General features: G+C 53.2%; 1 protein-coding gene across 6 annotated transcripts in view; it reads left to right on the forward strand.

Moving 5' to 3' along the window:
* Positions 1 to 2,125: 2,125 nt before the first annotated feature.
* The window catches only part of Pou2f2 (POU class 2 homeobox 2), an 84,991-nt gene continuing 71,442 nt past the window's right edge, over positions 2,126 to 15,674 (forward strand). For 5 of the 6 annotated variants that reach the window (XM_032894188.1, XM_032894194.1, XM_032894190.1 and 2 more), the window contains exon 1: positions 2,126 to 2,157. The gene's annotated coding sequence lies outside the window, so the exon portion shown is untranslated. Of the gene's footprint in view, positions 2,158 to 3,287; positions 3,310 to 15,674 lie in introns of those variants that run through there. The other variant, XM_032894189.1, reaches the window with a different exon arrangement.

The following is a 15,674-nucleotide window of genomic DNA, read 5'->3' on the forward strand; positions in this document are numbered from 1 at the left end:
TTTCCTGTATTTGTTTCTGTTAGGAACTGCGCTTGCAGTGTTGGTCCCGGGAGGCTTCTCTGTACACGTGGGCAGTATGGGGTTGATGGTGTGGTATTTTTCTCGTATCGCAAGGATCCAGTGTGCACACTCGGTATACACGGGGCAACAGGAAAACCTCAGTAACAAAGCAGAGGGTGGTGGCTGCGGCTAGTAGCGAGATAGCGCAGCACGTGCGGTCCTGGCCTCCTCCTCCCTTCAGCAGCATCCCTTCCCAGGTCTGGGCACCCAAGACTTCCCATCTTCCTTTCTGCACCTCCACGCCCCAGCCAGCAGGGGGTGGAAGCCTCAAGCCCTCTGCTGACCCAGTGAGGACCTTCCCCTGGTCCTCTCCCAGTCGGGTACTGTTCCCCAGGAGAGGGTCCTCTCCTCTCGCTCTCCCCACACCCTTGCGCTCTCCCCCTTTCGGTGTCCCCCTGCTTGTCACCCCCCCCCAAGGCTCTGCTGTCATCCCAGCCCACCCTTTCCGTTCCAGTTTTCTTTGGGCTCTGTCCCTGTGTCCCTTCCCCCTTACCCGCATCTTCCAGGTCTCTGTTTTGGACTTTACATCTCTCCCTGTCTCTGCCTCAACTCTCCTTACACACCTCTGTTCATCAGAGAGCCCCCGTCCAGGGTCAGCCTCCACCGGGCACTCCCTGTGTCTCCTTAGGCCTTCTCCTTTCGGGAGTGCCAAGGTCTGTGTTTCTCAGCGGTACCATCTGTCTCTAGACCTGTTTTGCCGCTGAGACCTTACTTTCTGTGTCTTCCCCGCCATGTATTTCTGTGACTCTTCATCCCATGCATAGTTCTGGCCCCCCCTTCCCCAACACACACACTCATCTTAACTTGTCCCTCGTCTAGCTTTCACTTTTCCACACTCTGCCATTTTCCGTGTCTCTGGATCTTCTGGTCTCTGCTGGGGTCCCTCTGGTACTCTGCCCGTTCTTCTTGCGTTCCTTGGTTCCTCATCTCTCATTACCCAGGTCTAACTCCATCACCTCGGCACCTTCGTCTTCGGAGTGCTCTGTCCCTACCTCCCTTCTCGTTGGCCTCTGACCCTTATCTCTCTGCCTTTATCTCTCCCTCTTTCTCAGTCTGCCCTTTTCTGTCTCTGTGGGGCTCCGTTTCAGTGCTGACTTCCTGTCTCTCATCTCTCCCTTGCGCGTACCTCTTTTCCTTATCTCTCTGTCTCTGGGTGTCTCTGTGGTTCTCGGTGCTTCTATCTCTATGCCCCGTTTGCTCCCCACGCCTCCATCCCTGGGTCTGTGTATTTCTGTATATCTCTGGACCTCTCTCTGCTTCTGGATTTCTCTACCTCTTGGACTACCCTCGCTCTTCTTTCTTCCCTTTCTCTTTGTCTCTGGGTGTCTCTTTGCACCTCGGGCTTTAGGGCCTTTTCTTGCTTTTGAGTCTCCACTCTCTTCTCTCTCTCTCTCTCTCTCTCTCTCTCTCTCTCTCTCTCTCTCTCTCCAACGCATCTATTTGTTTTTTGGTGTCTCTGTGTCTCTGTCATTGAGCATCGTCTCTGTTTCTGTCTCTGTGTGTCTCTGGGCCTGAGGGTCTCCCTCTCCCCGTCTTTGAGTGAGTTCCTTTCTGTTCACCACTTCTCTTCCTTTTTCTATGTCTCTGTATCTCTCCGTATCTCTGATATCTCTGTGTGTCTCTGTGTGTCAGGGTTTCCCCTTGTGTCGGTGTCCCCTTCTGCTTCTCTCTCCTTTTCCATTTCCGTGTCTCTATCTCAGCGTATCTCTGCATATCTCTGAGTCTCTGTGTCTCTGTGTCTCTGTGGGTCTCGGGCCTCTCCCTGCCTCCGTGTCCCCTGCGCTCCCCGCCCTCTCCCTCTCCCTCTCTCCCCCCCCTCGCTCTCTGGCTCGCGCTCTCTCTCTGAGCATCCTTGGGCCCGGGGTTGCCATGGGGACAAGGTGGGAGCCGGGGATGGCGCGCGCCTGGGCTCGCGCCGGCAGCTCAGGCGAGGAGCAGCGGCCAGAGCAGCGCCAGCAGCAGGCAGCGAGCGGGCGCGGGAGCGGGAGCGGGAGCGGGGGTAGCGTTGGCGGCGGCGGCTCCTCCTCGGCCATCCCCTCGGAGCCGTGCAGCTGACGCGCATGGCGAAGACAGCGGCGCCTACCGATGGGAGCAGCGGTAAGGCAAGGCGGCGCGGCGCAGCCGGGCGGGCGGGCGGCGGGCAGCCTCCTCCTCTCCCCAGCTCGCCTGCGCGCCCGCCCGCCCGCCCTCCCTTCCTCCCTCTCCCCTCGCAGCCCCTGCCCGCCCGCCCGCGCCGCGCTCGCCCTTCCATTTAAAAATCTTTAAAACTTTGCATATTAATATCTGCGCTTTGCATAATCTGACCCGCGCTTTATTGATTGCAAGAAGCTTAATGCAGCCGGCTCGGCCTATTGCAGAGAGCTCTCCGGGCGGGAGCCGGGCGGGCGCCGCTCGCTCCGCACCGCGCTCCGGCTGCCCGCGCTGCTGCGGCCCCGGCCCTCTCGCTTCCCTCCCGGCGCTCGCACCCAGGCTTTGCCCCCGGCTGGGTATTTTTATTATTTGGGGGCGAGAGTGGTGTGGGAGATCGGCTTGCTGTTGATGGCAGTGAAGGAACCAAAGAAGAGATGGAGGGGGGTTGGGATGGGGAAAATGGGGATTGAGAGGTTGAAGAGAGAAGAAAAAAAAAGAGAGGAGGCAAAAAGGATGGGGAAAGAAGAGGCATGAAGGGGGAAGCGGGAGAGAGAGAGAGAAGGCAGCCGGCGGAGGACGGAGCTGAAAGGACGGAAGAGCGAGAGCCGAGACAGAGAAGAAAAAGGGAGGGAGGCGGGGAGCGCAGAGAAAGAGCCGGAGACAGCCCCGGAGCTGGCGAAAGAGGCAGGCGGCGGGCGCTTCATCATCGCCGCCCCCCAAGCCAAAAAAATAAAGAAAAGGGAAAAAAAGGGGGGGACAATCACACCAATAAAAAGGTGTTGAAAACAAAACACATCGCTTCTGGGGCCACCGAACACAAAAAGGAGTGAGCTTGGAGACGCGAGGCGAGGTGGCATCGGCTCCTGGCTGGTCGTGGCGCTTCGGAGAGGCTCCCAGGGCTGGGTGGGATACCCTATTTTAACCAGCATTTGAGGAAGGGGTAACCGTAAAGAAAATGAGGCGAGAGGGTTCAGGGCTGGTGGCGGTATCGCTTGCTTTTTTTTTTTTTTTTTTTTTCCTCCCCCCTCCTTCCTGGGGGGGTGGGGGCCGGTTTAGTGTGGCGATGGTTGGTGATGCTGTCTGAAGCTCGGAAGCAAGCAGGGTGCATGGGGGGGAGAGGTAAGGGGACTGGGAACAAGAAAAGGCTTGGGGGTGGGAATGGGGGCGTGAGAGAAAGGAATGGGGTGTCTCGGCCAGCAGGAAGGGTAGGGAACGGGAAGTGGAAGCAGCCGGGATGGGACGCGGAGAGGCGGTGGTGTTTCTCAGGCGTGAAGAGCTGTGGAAAGCGGAGCCCAGGGGCCCCAGAGTGAGGTTAGGGAGCCGCAGCGCACCCCTCAGCTCTCTCGGCCAAGTCTGTAACTTGGGGAACCCCGTTGGCGGCCTCTTGTTCCCTGCTCCTTTCTTCCCCTCCTGTCATTTCATGCTCTTTTCTCTCTCTTATGTCTTCTCTTTCCCCCAGTTTTTCCTCTTCCTCTTCTCACTGACAGATTCCCTCCCCCAGGTTGTCTTCCTTTCTCTTTCCATTCTTTCTACCAGCTTCCCCCCTTTATTTCTCTCCCCCTCCCACTCATTTCCCCTATCCCCTCCCCTCCCCCTCCCTCAGTTTTCATTTATCCAACACTTTTGCGGCCTCAGCATTGAACAGGGTGCCAGGGAGAGGGGCTCCATGCTTAGGCAAGGGCCCCCTAACTTCCCACCAGACTCTAACCTCTGCCACCAAATCCCACAGATCCCCATGCTGAGTTTACCAGTGGTGGGGGCTCGGGGCTGTCCTGGGGTCTTGGGACCACCTCTTATCTTTTTCTGGCCTCTGGGAAAGTCTTGCTGAAGCCTCCCTGGGTGTGTGTGTGTGTGTGTGTGTGTGTGTGTGTATGTAAGACCCAAAGTGAGGGCTCATGATTGTGGTCTCGGCCCCATTGAGAGAGAAGGGTGTGGACAGAGAAGAAAACCACACAGGAGGGAGCCCAGGAGAACTGGGGGTGTGAGGGCATCTGTCTGAGAGGGTCCTTAGAGCTTTTTCATCTCAGGTGAGAGATCCCAAGAGAAAGGCCCTGGCCTGCTGACCACTCCCCACTTTCTCCCTCCACCATTGAGTCTGGGGCACTAGAACCAGTAAGTCTTAGATTTTTATTTATTTATTTATTTTATTTATGCGTAAGAGTACCGTAAGTCTTAGATTTAAAGAAATTTCAGTCAGCTACTTAAGCTCCACAGTTGTAGATAGACTCTTGCCATCCTGACAGACGGATTTCTCTCCCAGTCCACAGCCTATAAGGGAAGAGTGAGGAGCCGTGGCACGGTGGGGGCCTGGTGTGTACAGAATCAGGTCGTGGCTGCAGCATGCGTGTATTCAAGGTCTTCGTAGTAACGAAGAGGTGTTCAGGACAGGCTAACTGTAGGAAGGGTTCTAGAGTCGTAGAAGAGATGAGGTGAGAGTGTAGAATGGTGACAGATGTTTGTAGTGAGGGTCAAGTGCCTAATACCTCCATTGTGGGTGACCCACATACAAGAGGGAGTCTGGTGTGTACTTGGACGGGTTTCTTCTCCCCTTATATTTTTCGTGCCATCCGTTTTATGTGCATGGGGGAGGCCCTCTCTGGCTCATGTGTGGCAGTGTCCGTGAGTGTGCAGGGCCATGTTTTAAGTGTGGCATCAGCGGTGGACACGAGACTCTTGTGCTTGAGTAAAGCTCCTGTGTGCGGTTACTGGACATGTGGCGTGCATGTCAGAGTCACGAATGTGAAAATGTCCTTTCTGCACAGCCTGTTACTGTTGTTATTGTCATCGGGAGTTCCCGTGGGTCCTGGATAAGAGGGTAGGCAGGTTTTCAAAGCAAGGTCTAGGTGGAGTGCGGACAGGTGCCTCGCTTGCTCAAGAAGGCGGGAGGCTGGGTGGGCTTGGACAGCATGTTTGCACAGCATCCAGCATCCATGAAGCTGGGTTCAAGAAAACAAAACAAGAAAATACCTACCCTCCCACAGTTGCCCCCCACACAACCTTCCTTTAGCCTCTCCTAGTAACAAAGTATCCTCTTCTGTGGAGACTGAAGCCCGCGGCCTGCAAAGACAGAAATGGATCAGGGGCTCAGACAGTAGCTCTAGCTGAACCAGAATCAGTCTTCTACCGGATTTGTAGATAATTCTAGGCAGAGGCCCAGCCATGAATTTTGGAGCCATCTAGACCCTGGGTTTTCTGGTGCTGTTGACTGCCCGTCTGGAAGGCTGCCGTGCTGTCACTTCGGACCTCACTGTATGGTCGTCTCTATAGAAAGTAGAGGGTTCCATGGTACTGCGGTGGGAAGGACTCGGTCACACTGCGTGTGCTTGCGTGGATATTTATGGACACACCTGTACCTAGGTTGTGCGTACAAGTCCTGCGTTGTTAGCCTTCGTATCCTAGACATCGTCGTTGTTGGTCAGATATTTTTCAGTGGCCACTCTGGGCCACCTCCCACCCGGTTCACAGTCACCCCCTCCTTACATTCAGGGCCTATGGTGGCGAAACCACGAAAATAACAGCTACTGGTGGAGCTTTTCTGTAGCCCTGGTGCACAATGAGGACCCATTGGAGGCTAGTGACAGATGTCCACACCAAGAGCTGGCCAGATGTTGTTGATAGGTGCCAGGGAGCAGTTTTCCTCTCCAGTGTGTGCCGGTTAATTTCCAGGATTTATCAGGATAGAACTGGTTGAGAAGCCTAGGTATGGAGAAATAATGGGGGTGTGGGGCTCCCCTGTGCAGCTCTGCTCTCCTAAGTGTGTCCCTTACTGTTTTCCTTCGGTTTCTTCTCCATATATTATTATTAACAACAATGGGTCCCTCCACATCCCCTGGCTCTCACAGGAGCCCGGACAGTAATCTCTTTTACAGATGAAGACTCTGACACATGATTAGCTTAGTCCATGAGCCCCCCTCCCCCGAGCTGGGGCCAGAGTCAAGGGGTTTTTGGTTCCCGGTGGTGAGCTTTGTGTGCAGGAATCCACTGCCAGTCCTCCTCAGCTGTCCCAGTGACGTTCTGGACCGTTCCCCCAACTCCTCCCTGTGCCTGGAGACCACAGACCTGTCTCCAAGGACCTGTCAGGTGATGGATGCCTTATGTGACTCTGGGGTGGGGGGCTTTGAAGACCTGCGTCTTGCTTTCCATCATGAGGGGAAAGCTGGAAAAGGAGTGGGTTGAACCTGCTCGGTCAGATGGTTTAGGTTGGGCCTGTTGAAAGACAGCTGTACAGAGGAGGACCTAGGTCCTGCGATCCTGTCTGATGAGCCCAGGGTCACTTTTTCAGAAGCATGTGGTGGTACTGGGTAGCACACATGCCTTTCCTCACTGTGCTGTCTCCCCATGCCACTCGATCCCCGAGGCAGGTCGTTTCCCCAGCTTTGACACATTCAGAAGGAGGCTGGAGGTACCCACCTCCCATACAAAGGCCTTGCATTTAATAGGTATTTGTTGCCGTGGCAAAAATCGGTACGTGAGTGAAGTCAGGTTCCCTGAGGTAATTAGGATTGTAATATAATTACTCTTGACCTGAAAATAATGGTTAGGTACCAACTACTGACTGTCCTGGGCCTGGGCTCAAACAGGACCAACCCTGGCCCAACACTAACTTCCAGCCCGGAAAGAAAGAACAAATGGGTTCCAGCTATGAGGATGGGAGTTAAAAGGATGCTTAAGGGTCAGGAAGGGAGAGAGTGGGAGGGCAGCAAGATGGCCAAAGGGGGTGGGGAGGAAGCTGCCGGCACGGGAGCCAGGTCGGGTCGTGGAACCTGAATTTGGTCTCCTATGGCAAAGCCTCTTCTATGGAGGCTTAGAAGGGGAGTAAATCATGAGTAATAACACAGACACACACACAGACACAGACACACACACACACACAGACACACACACAAACACAGACACAGACACACACACACACACACACGCAGCTCACGACTGTTTCTTGGACACTCAGGAACTGTCATGTGTGAACACGAGTTTGCTCTTGCTCATGTGTGTGCCAACAGCTACAGAGCGTCCCTTCCAGAGATGAAGTGTGTGGGTGGGGGGTGGGGGAGGCTCGCCCTTTACCCCTGCATCCTTTAACAAGCCGGGCTGTGGCCCACACTTGCAAGAGCATTGGAATAGGCCAGGGACCCTCCCCCACCCTGGGTGTGGACTCATGTGGCATTCATGGACTTAATCCGCCGCAGTGAGGCCAGGGAGGCGGCATCTGTCACTTTCACAAACACAGGCCACAGAGTCTGAGAGACACACTCCACTTGTCCACAACCTCTCAAGAAGCCGGCATCTATACTGAGCTGCCCCTCCACGCCTAAGACAGAGCCCCTTCGCAGTCCTCACATCGCGCACAGACAGATGTGGCAAACCACTCCTGCAACTAAAGCACTTGTGCATGCGTTTGTGAACACACACACATGCAGATTCATACATTCACACGTGGAGTACTGTACAGCCATTATTCCTATATGCAAAACCATGCACTCATGCACCCTTTGACTTTTAACTACAACTGCTGACATCCTAACCTCCCTCCCCCCTCCCTCTCTCTCTCTTTCTCTCTCTCTCTTTCTCTCTCTCTCTCTTTCACACCACACACGCGCGCGCGCGCACACACACACACACACACACACACACACACATTCCTTTTGACTTAAAACACAGCAGTACCATCCCACCAACTGTACACACATACCTCGAAGCTGATTCACACACGCATACACTCAGATACACAAGAACCACTGTGGCTAGCGGTCATTGAAGGATGACAGGCTGAGCGGTGTGCTGAGGAGGGGGATCACCCCGAGGCATGGGCCGAGGGTCACACAACAGGGTACATCGGATTCCCATGAGGAAAGAGTCAGGCAGACCCCGAAAGGGCTCCGATGGTCCGGATGGTTCTGCCAGGTAAGAGAGATTCAACAAATGCAGGCCAAAAGCAGAAGCCAGCTAATGGCCGAGGCCGCTGATGGCCGAGATGGCTGGTCAGCGAGGAGGGAAGGCTCTACAATTGATGTGACTCAGAGCTGGACAAATGATGGCGCATTTGGCTGAAGCTTGTGTGCGTGTGTGTGTGTGTGTGTGTGTGTGTGTGTGTGTGTGTGTGTGTGTGTGTGTTGCATAGACCAGAGACCAGGCAGCCTTTCTCACCTCTGTGAGGAAAGGGCCAGACAGGCTCTGATGCCGCAGGGTGGGTTCTCTGACCTGACTGACTCCACCTTGCGTGCTGCAACCTGGCAGGCGTAGGTGTCTTGGGGTCTTTGTATGTTTGAGGGTGCTTGCTTACGTGCATGGGTGTTCATACCCTCGACTGCGGCCGTCCCGTGTGTCCTCCTCGGCAGAACTTGGTGTCGTCGGCACTCTTGGTGTGCACTCTTGCATGTATGCAAAGCCCAACCACAGAGTGCTCGGAGGAACATTTTAGGTCGAAACCAGGGCACCTTTGTGTCTCTCTGGGTGTGCTGAGTGTACAGGGACGGCTCTCACTGTCTACCGTGTGTTCCTACATAAATGTTTATGTGTAGAATATACATTTACGTATATTGCACTGGTGGGAAGGTTACGGTTGTGAGAAAGAATGGTTCTGGCTCCATACCCTCAACTCTCCATGCATCTGGTGGTCCACGAGGCCGGCTTTGTGTATCCGTTCGTCTCCCTGTCTCTGGATAGTGGGAGGTGGTGGTGGTGGGGCTTATATGCCTTCCTGTTTTAGAGTTTGAATATCTGTGTCCACAACTCTCTCCCTCTGGCTATGGCCAAGGGTGATGTGGGGCAGACGAGAATGAAGGGGACATCTCCCTGAATCTCCTCATCCCTCTGGAGGGAGGTCAGTACAACCCACACTGGGCTCTCGGCTGGGCTCCAGTAGCTCAGCACAGTGCAGACCACTCCCCTCCCCACCCCCCATGACCTTTGAGCACAGCAGTCCCAAATACATATTTATCAGAGGGGCTGTGGGGACCAGCCCCTCCCCCACAACTCCCCTCAGGGCCCAGCCTGCCTGGCTGCAGAGAAATTAACCTTGTGACATGGGAGCTTGCTGACACCGGGGGCCCCCTCCCCATCCACACAGGGCATACGAGCATGGGTGTGTGTGAGCAAGATAGAGAGGAGGCACTTCATCCAGGCGGCAGGCAGCAGCTAGAGGAAGAAAGGCACGCAGGTTACACATGCCTGTAAAACACGAGCGGGCGTGCGTCCCCCCACCACACACACTCATAAGTCATGAATGCATGTACAGACACACGTGCAGATGTAGGCATGGGTTCTGAAATAGAGACGCCTGGATTCCAGACCATATGACAGGCTTGGGGACGTGGTTCAGTCAATGGAGTGCTTTTTAACTGCACAAGGCCCTGGGTTTGATCCCCAGTGTCACATAAGACAGGCTCAGGGACTCACACCTATGATCCCAGCACGCAGGAGGTAAAGGTTCAAGGATCAGGAGTTCAGCATCACCCTTGACTACCTAGAGAGTTCAAGGTCAGTTGAAAGACCACATATCCAAAACAGGAAAGATAGAAAAGCAGCTCTTGCAGCAAACACATGTAGCCACGGGCCCTGACCCAGGTTACTGGTGCTTTGCGTCAGAGAGGCTCTTGGAAAATGAGTAAGCCCTGCTTGTAAGTCCTAAGGCAGCCAATCCACACAGACATAGGTGCATGTGTCTACAGAGATGCTGAAATGGACACACAGGATTAGGAAACAAGAGTAACCCTCTGTACAAGGCTATGACAAGCCAGACGTCTATGCAGGCAAGCAAGACAAGACTAATACCAAAATGCCAGGATGCTCTTCTTGTGGACGGCTTTTCCCATGGAGATTGTAAAAGGCAAATACTGGAACACGGTGAAGCCCCAGCCCATGTGCCTGTGAGCGCACACCGCTTAGTTCCGAAGCCATGGGGAAGGCACCTGTGGTGACCAAACCAGACACACGGAGTGACAGTACACAAACACGGTTGCTTGGCCCTCGATCCATTACAGTGAAATGAATCTGGGTCGATGCTTAAGTCCGAAAACGTTTCTGGAGTTAATTTGCTTGTTGCTCACATGCTGAGTGCCTGCGTGTGCCAGGTCTCATCCTTGATCACGGGGAAATGAACCAGCGGTTTAGAGAGCACACTGGTGCCCACAGGCCTCCCGGAACCAGAGGGGAAGAGGAACGGAAGCTGCAGGATTGAGGTGGGGAGGGACCTCATGGAAGCAGGTCATGTGTAACACCTTGGAACAGCGGTTCTCAACCTTCCTAAGGCTGCAACCCTTTAATACAGCTCCTCATGTTGTGTTGACCCCCCAACCATAAAATTATTATTATTATTATTATTTTTGGTTCTTTTTTTTGGAGCTGGGGACCGAACCCAGGGCCTTGCGCTTCCTAGGCAAGCGCTCTACCACTGAGCTAAATCCCCAACCCCCATAAAATTATTTTTGCTGCTACTTCATAACTGTAATTCTGCTACTGTTATGAACTGTAATGTGAATATCGGTGTTTTCTGTCGGTCTTAGGTGACCCTTAAGAAAGAGTCGTTTGAGGGGTTGGGGATTTAGCTCAGTGGTAGAGCGCTTGCCTAGTAAACACAAGGCCCTGGGTTCGGTCCCCAGCTCCTAGAAAAAAAAAAAAAAAAAAAAAAAAAAAGAAAGAAAGAGTCGTTTGACCTCAGAGGGATCACCACCCAAAGGTTGAGGACCACTGCTTTGAGGAGGAAAGGCTGTTCAAGCCAAGAGTTGTAGGTTCTCTCTCTCTCTCTCTCTGTCTCTCTCTGTCTCTCTCTGTCTCTCTCTGTCTCTGTCTCTCTCTGTCTCTCTCTCTCTCTCTCGTCCTCAAAGCCACACAGGCATAAATAACTCAAGGTTCAGACATGACTCCCCCACTGTGACACATCTGTCCCTGTCTTGCTCTGGGTGTGTCCCTAGGTGGATTATGGGTTCCCTCAGCTGTGGTCCAGGTCTGGGGGCTGTGACCAGATACACAAAACACAAGAGGCACCGTGGAAGGAGACTCTAGGAGGCCTCGTCTGAGAGGCACTGTGGGGACAGGTGGAGAGCAACAGGTGCGTGGGAACAGGTGGGTAGGTATAGGTTCGAGGTGGCAGAAAAGTGTGGAATGTCCCACTAACAGCAGGAAGATCATGGGAACGGAAGAGACTTCACACAGCTCTAAGGGGACTCAGACCTGATGGCATGTTTGGCACCTGAAGAAGGTCCAGGGACTAAGCCTAGCAGGGCTGGCTCAGAGCCTGGTGGGGAAGAGGGGTTAGATCCACGCCTTTCTGCTGTCCCTATCTGTGCAGGGAGCCTGTGAAGGCCTTTCCTGGTGGTGTTCATGTCTTTCCTTGTTCCTGGCCACAACTCTTGGCCACAAGCTGGAGTCGAACTGGTGTCAGTTGCCCTCAAATGGAGACTTGCCAGGGCATGGGAGTTGGGATCCTCTCTAGCAGCTACTGCTACTTCACAGTTTCCTGAGGCCTCTGGTGGTCGGGCTGAGGGAAGTCAGCCCCCTTTCTGTTCCAGAAGGGATCCCTGGGATGGGGAGGTGGGCCTTGATAGAGCCCTGCTAGGAACATTGGAGGCTTATCAAAGGTTTGGGGGACTGATTCTTGGAACTGTGTGGATCAGACACCTCATAGTCTATATGGGGAAGAGGCAAGGACCCCAGCTTTGAGGGCAAAGGAGCACCACAATTAGGGGGAGCTGTCAGCTCCTCACACAGAGAATAGCTACCCACAGGCCAGGGAGATGGCTCAGGGGAATGGCTCAGTTGGTAAAGTGTTGGTTGTGTAATGTCAGGTACCCACTAAGAAGCTGGGTGTAGAGGTACATGCTTACAGTCTAGGGCTGGAGAGACAGACAGACAGGTCCCTGGAGCTTGCTAGTCTGGCTGAACTGAGCTCCAGCTCCAGTGAGAGACCTGTCTCAAAATATAAGGTGAAAGGGGCCAGCAAGATGGCTCAGTGGGTAAAAGCGCTTGCCACCAAGCCTGCCTACCTGTGTTCAATTCCTGGAACCCACAGAGAACTCAACTCCAGGAAGTTGTCCTCTGTTGTCTACGTGCATGCTACTGTGCTCTGTTTCACACACACACACACACACACACACACACACACACACACTCCTGCCCAAGATAATCATAAAGGAAAACTAATACGGTGGAGAGAGATTGAGGAAGCCGGTGAACCTCGACTTCTGGCCCCCACATGCACCTACACACGCATGCACACACACTTGTACATATGTGTACACACATGGACACATACTCAGCACATGCACATATATACACACAATAGCAACAAAAACGGAAGAGGAGGAAAGAAAACCCAGGCACTGTGGACCAGGACTGTAACATCAATAACAAAAATGTAGACACCAGAGGATCAGGAGTTGAAGGCCAGCCTGGGCTACAAAGCAAGTTAAAGGCCAGCCTAGGCTACATGGGACCCCTCTCCCATACAAAAGCCCTATGTGAGCTGGTGCCTGCCTGCCCGCTTGAATTTTACTCCTTTTATGTTAGCTCCCAGAGATGGAGCCACTTACTTCCCTGTCATTCTTTAAACCTGTCCTCTGCCTCAGGGCCTTTGCAGTTGTGAACATCGGCAGGAAAGCCCTCGTTGGGAAGCTGTTCAAATGACAGCACTACTGACCATTCGATCTAAAATATCATTCGAGATCCACCCCCGCCCGCCTCATTTCCTTCTGTAGTCCTCACGTGTATTTTCTTCCTGCCCTATCTCTTCTTCCACTAGAAATTCATAGGGTGAGGTCTTGTCTTGTTCACGGCCGCATCTCAGCACCCAGTTCAGCACACTCAACAATCTATCAGTGGCGTGTGCCCAACCGATGTCACGCAGGAGAAGAATGTCAAACACGAGCAAGGGGGCTCACTTTCCGGGGGAATAATAATAGTTTATAAGCTGCGGGAGACACCGACAAACCGGTTGTGTCCTGCCTGCTGGAGACTCAAAGCGGCTTTGTTTGGATGGTGTGTCTAATGTAGCCCAGGTTTGCTTCAAACTAAGTAGCCAAGGATTGACCTTGAATACCTGATCCTCCTGCCTGTACCTCCTGTGTACTAACTAACATTCCAAGTGTACACCACCACCCTCACTTTATGGGGTGCTAGGGATTGAACCCAGGTCCCTTGTGCATGCTAGGCAGGCACTCAGCCAGCTGAGCTACATCCTCAGACCTGCCTTCTGATCCACGTGCTTTCAGCCTCCTAAATGCTGGGATCACAAGCGTGTCCTGCCATGTTGAGTATAAGTGGTTCATGGCGTACAGCTCAGAGCTTCGTGTATGTTAGGCAAGTGCTCCACAGGGCTGCAGCCCCAGCCCTGTTTTGTTTTGTTTTGCTCTGAGACAGGGTCTCATATAAACCAGGTTGAGCCCAAACTACATTGCTAAGGATGACCTTGAACTCCCGATCCCTGCCTCGCAGTGCTGGGATTCTCCGTGTGTGTTTAAGATGCCTGCTCTTGTGTCTTGGCTGTGAGACTATAGGGAAGTCAGGAGCCTCTTCATGGAGAACACAAGCCCTCTGCATGGGGTTGGTGAGCAGCCACAGTTTGGGGCCCACGCTGACAGCCACTGTTATTCAATGCCGGCCAGGGGTTAAGCATTATTCTGGGTGCTTTGAACTTGTTGGCCTGTTTGTTTTGTTTCTCTGTGTAGCTCTGGCTGCCCTCAAACTCAAAGAGATCCATCTGCCTCTGTCTCCTGAGTGCTGGGATTAAAGGTGTGTGCCATCACTGTTAGCCTTGAGTGCTTTTAACTTAAGAAAAAAACTGAGATTTGCTTATTATTATTTTGTGTGTGTGTGTGTGTGTGTTGCCTGCATGTGTGCACCAAGTATGCCAAGGGGCCTTAGCAGTCGGAGGAAGTCATCGGAGCCCCTGGAACAGGAGTTAGACGTGCTTTTGAACTACCATGTAGGGGCTGGGAATTGAACCTGGGTCTTCTGGAAGAGCAGATGGTGCTCTAACCCTAACCCTCTCCAGCCCCTGACTTTATAGTATTCAGTTTTGTTGTTCTTTAAGAAGAAAAAGGGAGGGACAAATGCAGGCATGGGGGATCCTTAGAGAGTCAGACCTGGTGCTGGCCCTGTGCATTGCAAAGGTGAACGAACACCCACAACGGCCAGCACCTGAAACAGCAAAGAGGTCAGGCCTGGGGTCGGGGAGGGACGGCACTTTTTAGCAGAGGCCCCAAGGGTGACTTTAGGGGCCATTGAGACAGCAACTCTCAGAGATGAGAGGCCAGCTTCAGTCATCTGGGTTTCCTTCTTATCAACACCGGGAATGTTCCTTATTTTTTTATTTACATCTGGATTGCAGATGCTGGGATGTCTAGCCTAGAATCAGAATTGGGGAATGCTGAATGAATGAATGAATGAATGAATGAATGAATGAACGAACGAACGAACGAACACAGGGGCATATTAAGCCAGGTATCTCTATGGCATTTGCTCACCTGCTCAGGCTACCAAAGACCTCCCTACCCCGCCATTTCTCAGCCCCCCACCCCCAGGGGCACACGGCAAATCATCTTTTCTGCCCACGCACTCGCTACTCTCTCTGTGTCTGTGCCCTGCTGAGTTCCTGAGCAGAGACTGCCCACACAACGTCTTGCAGGAGCGTTCCGAGACAAGTACCACTCTCCTTACATTACATCCGAGCAGACTGGCTTCAGAGAGGTGGTGCGACTCGGTCACGGTCACACAGCAAGGGGCTTGGAGATCTCGTGTCTTTATTTGTTGTGTTTGCTTCAGAAACTCTTGTAGCCCAGTTTGGCCTGGAATTTTTTAATTAATTATTAATTAACCAGTTGATTAATTTGTGTGCTGTGTGGGTATGTGTACCAGCGTCTGCCTATGTGTGTGTAGAAGGCACAGGAAGAGGCCACACACCTTTGTCACTCTCTGCCTTATTCCTTGAAGACAGGGTCTCTCTGGGCTGGGCGTGGTGGCGCACGATTTTAATCCCTTCACTGGGGAGGCAGAGACAGGTGGATCTCTGTGTTCGAGGCCCATCTGGTCTACGGAGAGAATTCCAAAATAGCTAGGGCTACACAGAGAAACCCTGTTTCAGGGGTGATGGGAGACAGGGTCTCTCACTGGAGTGAAAGCCCCAACTTAATGGTTTCACACACAGTCATGCCGAGTTTTTCATGTGGGTGCTGGGGACTCGAACTCACGTCTCCATGTCCTTTCCCCACCGAGCCATCTCCCCCAGCCCATGGCCTCTCAGCCTTGATGCCTCTGCTTCCAGCTCAAGTGCTGATGAGGTCGGAGTCAGATGCTGCCATGTCATGGGATCAGTTTTAACTCGGGGTTAAAACTGGAGAGCCCATGCAGCTGGAGAGCCCATGCACCCTCCATGGTCTGTGTGAGCATTTACTCTTAATAGTTCTCTCCTCATGGCCTTGGGATGGCAGGAGCCAGGAGCCCCAGTTCCTGCTTCTGACTCTGTAATGAGCAGCTGTGTAAACCTGGGGGAC

This window comes from Rattus rattus, chromosome 2, assembly GCF_011064425.1.
Source record: "Rattus rattus isolate New Zealand chromosome 2, Rrattus_CSIRO_v1, whole genome shotgun sequence".
NCBI classification, from domain to species: Eukaryota; Metazoa; Chordata; class Mammalia; order Rodentia; family Muridae; genus Rattus; species Rattus rattus.